The sequence below is a fragment of the Callorhinus ursinus genome, unplaced genomic scaffold, assembly GCF_003265705.2.
Source record: "Callorhinus ursinus isolate GAN/ISIS: 27379988/994484 unplaced genomic scaffold, GSC_fseal_2.0 scaffold9, whole genome shotgun sequence".
Classification (NCBI taxonomy): domain Eukaryota; kingdom Metazoa; phylum Chordata; class Mammalia; order Carnivora; family Otariidae; genus Callorhinus; species Callorhinus ursinus.
The window spans coordinates 38,995,252-39,005,026 of NW_027397071.1; the positions used below are offsets into that span (position 1 = coordinate 38,995,252).

At 41.7% G+C, this 9,775-nt stretch overlaps 1 protein-coding gene across 6 annotated transcripts in view; it reads left to right on the forward strand.

The window, feature by feature from the left end:
- The first annotated feature begins 51 nt into the window (after nt 1-51).
- The window catches only part of SLC44A5 (solute carrier family 44 member 5), a 424,280-nt gene continuing 414,556 nt past the window's right edge, over nt 52-9,775 (forward strand). Inside the window, exons 1-3 of one of the 6 annotated variants that reach the window (XM_073896501.1) lie at nt 197-398; nt 1,061-1,173; nt 1,373-1,545. The gene's annotated coding sequence lies outside the window, so the exon portion shown is untranslated. The other 5 variants (XM_073896502.1, XM_073896500.1, XM_073896504.1 and 2 more) reach the window with 5 other exon arrangements.

Consider the following 9,775-nt stretch of genomic DNA (forward strand, 5'->3'; position numbering starts at 1 on the left):
GGGAAAAGGAGGGGGGAGGGGGGAGTTGCGTGCGCGAGGCAGCGGGTAGCTTCTGCAGCGTCCGTACGACCTTGGGCGGGTGGGGGAGGGGTGTCTAACGATCTCTTGGGGGCTAACGGGTCCCGAGGGGTAGTCCGCGGAAAGGCTTCGTTTCCCTCGAGCCCTGAGTTCAGACGACGCGACTTGGTGAGAAGCGGACGGCTGTGCGCAGAGGGATCCTTGAGTCGCGTTCCTTGGCTGGAGCCGGGCAGGCGCGGAGGGCGAGGGAGTGGGCTGTGCGGGGCCAGCCGGGAATCTGGGTGAGAGGGCGCGGTCAGGGACCTCTGCGCGATCTGCGCCTATTCCTGCGGGAGAGATACCTCCCTGGCTGTCACCCTTGACCCTTGTCCTTGAAACCGGTAAGACGCACATCGGGTCTGCTTTAAGTAATCAAAGTACATTTTACTCTCAGACTCTGGTCCAAAGACCAAAGGACAAGGGCTCCTGGGTGGCTCAGTTGGTTGAGGGACTGCCTTCGGCTCGGGTCATGATCCTGGAGTCCCGGGATCGAGTCCCGCATCGGGCTTCCTGCTCAGCAGCGAGTCTGCTTCTCCCTCTTGACTCTCCCCCCTCTCATGCTCTCTCTCTTTATCTGTCAAATAAATAAAAAATCTTAAAAAAACAAACAGGGAAATTGATAAGCTTAAAGTTGACCTTTTCTAATATTCCCAAGGCTATTTATTACCACCCACGTGTGTGGATGTGCAGTGTCATTGGAAATAAGATGATCCTATCTAAAGCTCCTGGTTCAGCGAATGAATGTTGGAAGTGAATGTCCGCCTGAAGAATACTACTTAAAGTCACTCTCTTCCAGTTAGACCCTGAGTTCGGAGACGGAAGCTGTAATGTTACAGTGCTGGGGGTTTTATAAAGCTGTTCAGGTTTGGGTAGCTTTTTGCGAAAGCTAGTAAGAGCCCCAATGCAACGGGAGTGTAAATGTTACCTGTAATTCCCAGGACTTTTCGTTCTCTCTCTCTCTCTCTTTTTTTTTTTTTAAGATTTTTTTTAAATTTTTTGACAGCACAAGCAGGAAGAGCGGCTGGCAAAGGGAGAGGGAGAAGCAGGCTCCCAGCCAAGCAAGGAGACCCATGTGGGGCTCAATCCCAGGAGCCAGGGTCATGACCTGAGCCTAAGGTATCCACTTAACCTTAAACCACTGAACCACCCAGGTGCCCCAGGACTTTTCATTTTTATTGCTACCGTCCTAGTTTAGGCTCTCATCACTCACCAGTAAATCTTGTTAACTTGCTAAATAATCTTTTTTTGCCTGGTAAAAGCCAGCCATAATCTCATTCTAATTTAGTTTTCTAATTTCTCTATCCTGTTATTGTAGTCTCTTACAGGAACCTTTCCACTTTGTCTTCTGGGGATTTATAATGTATTTATTGAGACGGGGCACAAGGCAGAATGTTAATTATGTGCTAAATTCAAAGTTAAAGTACCAGGGTAACTCGGAAAAGGGAGAACACAGTTTGTCCTGGAATCATTAAGGAACCCTTCAAAGAGGTGGGTAAAACACAAAGTGGACTGTTAAAGATAGGTAGGATTTAGTGGGGGGGGGGGGGAAGATGGGTAGGATTTGACTAATGCACCTCTAATTTTTTCAGTTTCTTATTCTGAACATTTCAAGCACAATGAAGATGAACAAAAAATACAAAATCACCCTTATGCCCATCACCTAGATTTAAAAATTGTTATTGTCCACTCATATGTGGAATTTAAGAAACAAAACAGACGAATATAGGGAAAAAAATAATTGTTATTGTCTTGTTTTATTTATGTGAGTATGTGTTTGGTGTCATTTTGTTTTCATCAGAACCCTAAGTTAAAACATTAAGATACTTCACTTCTAAATACTTTAGCAGTACATCTCCTGTGAGGACATTGCCCTATGTAACTACAAAACTTTTATCACACCTAAGAAAATGAACTATTATTCTCTGATATCATTTAATATCCAGTTAATATTTAGATTTCCCCAGTAGTCCCCTAAATGCCTTTTGTATGTAGTTTGTTTTTGAACCAGGATCCTATCAATAATTACGTATTGCAGTTGGGTTTTAACTTTCTTTGGTCTCTTTTAACCACAAACTTTTAATCTCATCTCTTTACTCACAACCCCCGCCCAATAATTTTGATTTTTTTTTTAAGAAACAAAGCCAGTTGTCCTGAAGAATACCATATTTCTGAGTTGTCTGATTGTATTCATTTTTTTTTAAAGATTTATTTGAGAGAGAGAATGAGAGAGAGAGAGAGAGCACATGGGGGGGGGTCAGAGGGAGAAGCGGGCTCCCTGCTCAGTAGGGAGCCCGATGCGGGACTCAATCCCAGGACTCCAGGATCATGACCTGAGCCGAAGGCAGTCACTTAACCAACTGAGCCACCCAGGCGCCCTGATTGTATTCATTTTTGTTTCTAAACCTTATATCTCCTATAAATTGCAAGTTCCTGGAGGCTTGAGTAGTTTACATTAAACATATTTTGCAAGGCTACTTCTTACTCAGGTCATACTGTGTAAGGTCCAGGTTTATCTCACTGTTACTGATAGGTTTCATCATGATTAAGGTGCTAACAGGCAGCTCTGTTGCAAATTCCCTTTGCAATTAAGTAATCTATAGGGTGATATCACGTCAAATAGTATTTCTAAATTTTGTTCAGTGGCAGACATGGAATCAGCTCTCAATAAACACTTTTTTAGTTGGACACTGTTCCACAAAACTTTTACTATATTTTTAGGTGAAATAATTCAAATAACTCCCCGATGTTCCTTCATCCCTTGCCATCTCTCCCTAACTAATGGGAATATGACATAAAGATAGGTCATTCTTAACCTGGTGGTTAAGTGATTTTTAACCTGGGATCCTTGAATAAGCTTTAGGTGGATGTGAAAATCCTTGGAGTTAAATGAAGAATTTGCTATGTATGCATACGTTTCTTTCTTTTTTTTAATTCTATTGTTAGTCACCATACGTTACATCATTAGTTTTTGATATAGTGTTCCATGATTCATTGTTTGTGTATAACACCCAGTGCTCCATGCAGAACGTGCCCTCTTTAATACCCATCAGCAGGCTAACCCATCCCCCAACCCCCTTCCTCTCTAAAACCCTCAGTTTGTTCTCAGAGTCCATAGTCTCTCATGGTTCATCTCCCCCTCTGATTCCCCCCCTTCATTTTTTCCCTTCCTACTATCTTTTTTTTTTTTTTAAACATGTACTGTATTATTTGTTTCAGAGGTACAGGTCTGTGATTCATCAGTCTTACACAGTTCACAGCACTCACCATAGCACGTACCCTCCCGAATGTCCATCACCCAGCCACACCATCCCTCCCACCCCCCATCACTCCAGCAACCCTCAGTTTGTTTCCTGAGATTAAGAGTCTCTTATGGTTTGTCTCCCTCTCTGGTTTCATCTTGTTTCATTTTTTCCTCCCTTCCCCTATGATCCTGTCTTGTTTCTAAATTCCTCATATCAGTGAGATCATATGATACTTGTATTTCTCTGATTGACTTATTTCACTCAGCATAATACCTTCAAATTCCATCCATGTCGTTGCAAATGGCAAGATTTCATTTTTTTGATGGCTGCATAATATTCCATTTGTGTGTGTGTGTGTGTGTGTGTGTGTGTGTGTGTGTGTCTGTCTGTGTATACACCACATCTTTATCCATTCATCTGTCAGTGGACATCTTGGCTCTTTCCATAGTTTGGCTATTGTGGACATTGCTGCTATAAACATTGGGGTGCACATACCCCTTCGGATCACTACATTTGTATCTTTGGGGTAAATACCCGGTAGTGCAATTGCTAGGTCATAGGGTAGCTCTATTTTCAACTTTTTGAGGAAACTCCATACTGTTTTCCAGAGGGGCTACACCAGCTTGCATTCCCACCAACAGTGTAGGAGGGTTCCCCTTTCTCTGAATCTTTGCCAACATCTGTCATTTGCTGACTGGTTAATTTTTGCCATTCTGACTGGTGTGAAGTGGTATCTCATTGAGGTTTTGATTTGGATTTCCTTGATGCTGAGTGATGTTGAACACTTTGATGTGTCTGTTGGCCGTTTGAATGTCTTCTTGCAGAAATGTCTGTTCATATCTTCTGCCCATTTCTTGATTGGATTATTTGTTCTTTGGGTGTTGAGTTTGACAAGTTCTTTATAGATTTTGGATACTAGCTCTTTATATGATATGTAATTTGCAAATATCTTCTCCCATTCTGTCGGTTGTCTTTTGGTTTTGTTGACTATTTCCTTTGCTGTGCAAAAGTTTTTTATCTTGATGAAGTCCCAATAGTTCATTTTTGCCCTTGCTTCCCTTGCCTTCAGCGATGTTTCTAGGAAGAAGTTGCTGCCGCTGAGGTCGAAAAGGTTGCTGCCTGTGTTCTTCTCAAGGATTTTGATGGATTCCTGTCTCACATTTAGGTCTTTCATCCATTTTGAGTCTATTTTTGTGTGTGGTGTAAGGAAATGCTCCAGTTTTATTCTTCCGCATGTGACTGTCCAATTTTTCCAACACCATTTGTTGAAGAGACTGTCTTTTTTTCATTGGACATTCTTTCCTGCTTTGTTGAAGATTAGTTGACCATAGAGTTGAGGGTCCATTTCTGGGCTCTCTATTCTGTTCCACTGATCTATGTGTCTCTTTTTGTGCCAGTACCACACTGTCTTGATGATTACAGCTTTGTAATAGTGCTTGAAGACTGGAATTCTTTTGCTGCCAGTTTTGCTTTTCTTTTTCAACATTCCTTTGGCTATTCAGGGTCTTGTCTAGTTCCATACAAATTTTAGGATTATTTGTTCTATTTCTTTGAAAAAAGTTGATTGTATTTTGATAGGGATTGCATTAAATTTGTAGATTGCTCTAGGTAGCATAGACATTTTCACAATATTTGTTCTTCCAACCCATGAGCATGGAACGTGTTTCCATTTCTTTGTGTCTTCCTCAATTTCTTTCATGAGCATTCTGTAGTTTTCTGAGTATAGATCCTTTGCCTCTTTGGTTAGATTTGTTACTAGGTATTTTATGGTTTCGGGTGCAATTGTAAATGGGATCGATGCCTTAATTTCTCTTTCTTCTGTCTTGGTGGTGGTGTATAGAAATACCACTGATTTCTGTGCATTGTTTTTATATCCTGCCACTTTTCTGAATTCCAGTATGAGTTCTAGCAGTTTTGGGGTGGAGTCTCTTGGGTTTTCCACATAAAGTATCATATCATCTGTAGAGAGTGAAAGTTTGACTTTTTCTTTGCCGATTCAGATGCCCTTTTTTTCTTTTTGTTGTCTGATCGCTGAGGCTAGGACTTCTAGTACTATGTTGAATAGTATTGGTGACAGTAGACATCCCTATCGTGTTCCTGACCTTAGGGGAAAAGCTCTCAGTTTTTCCCCATTGAGAATGATATTCACTGTGGGTTTTTCATAGATGGCTTTTATGATATTGAGGTATGAACCATCTATCCCTACACTCTGAAGAGTTTTAATCAAGAAAGGATGCTGTACTTTGTCAAATGCTTTTTCTGCATCTATTGAGAGGATCATATGGTTCTTGTTCTTTTATTAATGTATTGTATCACATTGATTGATTTATGGATGTTGAACCAAACTTGCAGCCCAAGAATAAATCCCACTTAGTTGTGGTGAATAATCCTTTTAATGTACTGTTGGATCCTATTGGCTAGTATTTTGGTGAGAATTTTTGCATCCATGTTCATCAGGGATATTGGTCTGTAATTCTCTCTTATAATGGGATCTTTGTCTGGTTTTGGGATCAAGGTAATGCTGGCCTCATAAAATGAGTTTGGAAGTTTTCCCTCCATTTCTATTTTTTTGGAACAGTTTCGGAAGAATAGTTATTAATTCTTCTTTAAATGTTTGTTAGAATTCTCCTGGGAAGCCGTCTGGCCCTGGGTTCTTGTTTGTTGGGAGATTCTTTGATTACTGCTTCAATTTCCTTAGTGGTTATGAGTCTGTTCAGGTTTTCTATTTCTTCCTGGTTCAGTTTTGGTAGTTTATACTTCTCTAGGAATGCATCCATTTCTTCCAGATTGTCTAATTTGCTGGCATATAGTGGCTCATAATGTGTTCTTATAATTGTGTTTCTTTGGTGTTGGTTGTGATCTCTCCTCTTTCATTCATGATTTTATTTATTTGGGTCATTTCTCTTTTCTTTTTGATAAGTCTGGCCAGGGGTTTATCAATCTTATTAATTCTTTCAAAGAACCAGCGCCTAGTTTCATTGATCTGTTCTATTGTTCTTTTGGTTTCTATTTCATTGGTTTCTGCTCTCATCTTTATTATTTCTCTTCTCCTGCTGGGTTTAGGCTTTATTTGCTGTTCTTTCTCCACCTCCTGTAGGTGTAGGGTTAGGTTATGTATTTGAGACCTTGTTTCTTGAGAAAGATTTGTATGCTATATACCTTCCTCTTAGGACCGCCTTTGCTGCATCCCAAAGATTTTGAACAGTTGTGTTTTCATTTTCATTTGTTTCCATGGATTTTTTAAATTCTTCTTTAATTTCCTGGTTGACCCATTCATTCTTTTTTTTAAATTTTATTTTATTATGTTAATCACCATACATTACATCATTAATTTTTGATGTAGTGTTCCATGATTCATTGTTTGCGTATAACACCCAGTGCTTTAGTAAAATGCTCTTTAGCCTCCATGTATTTGAGTTCTTTCCAACTTTCCTCTTGTGATTGAGTTGTAGTTTCAAAGCATTGTAGTCCAAAAATGTGCAGGGAATGATCCCAGTCTTTTGGTGCCAGTTGAGACCTGATTTGTGACCTAGGATGTGATTTATTCTGGAGAATGTTCCTTGGGCACTAGAGAAGAATGTTTATTCTGTTGCTTTGGGATGGAATATTCTGAATATATCTTATGAAGTCCATTTGGTCCAGTGTGTCATTTAAAGCCTTTATTTCCTTGTTGATCTTTTGCTTAGATGATCTGTCCATTTCAGTCAGGGGGGTGTTAAAGTCCCCCACTGTTACTGTATTGTTGTCAGTGTGTTTCTTTGCTTTTGTTATTAATTGCCTTATATAATTGGCTGCTTCCATGTTAGGGGCATAGATATTTACAATTGTTAGATCTTCTTGTTGGATAGACCCTTTAAGTATGCTTCCTCATCTCTTATTATAGGCTTTGGTTTAAAATCTAATTTGATACAAGGATTGCCACCCCAGCTTTCTTTTATGTCCATTAGCATGGTAAATGGTTTTCCACTCCCCACTTTCAATCTGGAGGTGTCTTTGGGTCAAAAATGAGTCTCTTGCAGGCAACATATCAATGGGCCTTGTTTTTTTATCCCCTCTTATACCCGGTGTCTTTTGATTGGGGCATTTAGCCCATTTACATTCAGGGTAACCGTTGAAAGATATGAATTTAGTGCCATTGTATTGCCTGTAAGGTGACTGTTACTGTATATTGTCTGTATTCCTTTCTGGTCTATGTTACTTTCAGGCTCTCTCTTTGCTTAGAGGACCCCTTTCAATATTTCTTGGAGGGCTGGTTTCATGTTTGCAAATTCCTTTAGTTTTTGTTTGTCTTGGAAGCTTTTTATCTCTCCTTCTATTTTCAATGATAGCCTAGTTGGATATAGTATTCTCGGCTGCATATTTTTCTCGTTTAGTGCTCTAAAGATATCATGCCAGTCCTTTCTGGCCTGCCAGGTCTCTGTGGATAGGTCTGTTGCCAATCTAATGTTTCTGCCATTGTAGGTTACATAGCTCTTCTCCTGAGCTGCTTTCAGGATTTTCTCTTTGCCTCTGAGACTCGTAAGTTTTACTATTAGATGTCGGGGTGTTGACCTATTTTTATTCATTTTGAGAGGGGTTCTCTGTGCCTCCTGGATTTTGATGCCTGGTTCCTTCCCCACATTAGGGAAGTTCTCTGCTATAATTTGCTCCCATATACCTTCTGCCCCTCTCTCTCTTTCTTCTTCTTCTGGGATCCCAATTATTCTGATGTTGTTTCGTCTTATCGTATCGCTTATCTCTCGAATTCTGCCCTCGTGATCTAGTAGTTGTTTCTCTCTCTTTTTCTCAGCCTCTGTATTTTCCATCATTTGGTCTTCTCTATCACTGATTCTCTCTTCTGCCTCGTTTATCCTAGCAGAGCCTCCATTTTTGATTGCATCTCGTTAATAGCCTTTTTGATTTCGACTTGGTTAGATTTTAGTTCTTTTATTTCTCCAGGAAAGGTTTCTCTCATAACCTCCACTCTTTTCTCAAGCCCAGCTAGTATCTTTAAAGTCATGGTTCTGAACTCTAGGTCCGACATCGTACTGATGTCCGTATTGAGTAGGTCCCTGCAGACGGTACTGCCTCTTGCTCTTTCTGCTGAGGGGAGTTTTTCTGTCCTGTCATTTTGTCCAGAGGAGAACAGATGAATGAGAGAACAGAATGCTAACAGGGTAACAACGACCACAGCAAATATACAGTAAACAAATCAGAAAAGACCCAAAACTGGGGGGGGGGGAAAGAAAGGGAAAGAAAAAAAAGAGTATGATCAGGCTGGTGAATAGATCAGAGCCACACACTCTATTTTGGGCATATTTTGGTCTGTGAGCAGAAACTGCCTGCCAGAATTTTAAAGAAAGAAAAACTTTTGGGGCACCTGGGTGGCTCAGTCATTAAGCGTCTGCCTTTGGCTCAGGTCATTGGGATCAAGCCCCGCATCGGGCTCCCTGCTCAGCGGGGAGCCTGCTTCTCTCCTACCCTCTGCTTGACTCTCTGCCTACTTGTGCTCTCCCTCTGTCTCTCTGTCAAATAAATAAATAAAATCTTCAAAAAAAAAAAAAGAAAAACTTTTATATGTACAAAAATAAGGGTAAATATAATTAAGGGATGGAATATGACTGTAAAGATGGAAATTATAAAAGATTTTATAAAAGGAATTGATAAGGTAAGATGGTTAAAAAGGGAAACAAAAATTCAAAAAAACAGAAAAAAAATAAGGAAAATTTAAAAAGTTAACTTTGAAAGACTAAAGAAACATGGGGAAAAAAGCCATGAATTCTATGTGCAATATTCCCCTAGCGCTGGAGTTCTGCTCTTCTCATTGATCGGTAAGCTTGGTCTTGGCTGGCTGTTCTTGCTGATCTTCTGGGGGAGGGGCCTGTTGCAGTGCGCCCTTGCCGTTCCGGGCTAAGTAATCTCCTTGGGTTTGTTCTCGGGAGCTTTTGTTCCCTGCAAGCTTTCCGTACAGCTTTAGAGGACAAGAGTGAGATGGCGGCCTCCCATTCTCCGCCCTGGCTGAGCCAAGAACTTGGGTCCCCACTCCTCAGTGCGCCCCCAGAGAAAAGCAGTCAATCACTCCCGTCTCCCCAGTCTCCAGCCGCACTCCGTGCTTACCCGGCCTGTGACGGAGGGTTTCTGTCTCTGGCACCTGACCCTGTGTGGAGTCTCCAAACCCAGCAGATCCCTGCAGTGCGCTCCCACGCCGCTCCTCCCGGGGGAAGAAGGGGAGTCTCCCCGGCTCTGCCGCTTGTTGGGTCCCTGCTGGAGGAGCAGTGGCCTGACTGGGCCACCGATCACGGTTTATGACAACCCTGAGCTGAAAGCCCTCCCCTCGGCTCCGTCTCTGCAGCCGGCTTCCCCGCTCCGATACCCGGGAGCTCTGCCGCACTCAGGCACCCCCGGTCTTTCTGTGACCCCGAGGGTCCTGAGACCACACTGTCCTGCGAGGGTTCTACCCTCCGCTTAGCCACTGGAGCGACGTCCCTCAGAGGAGT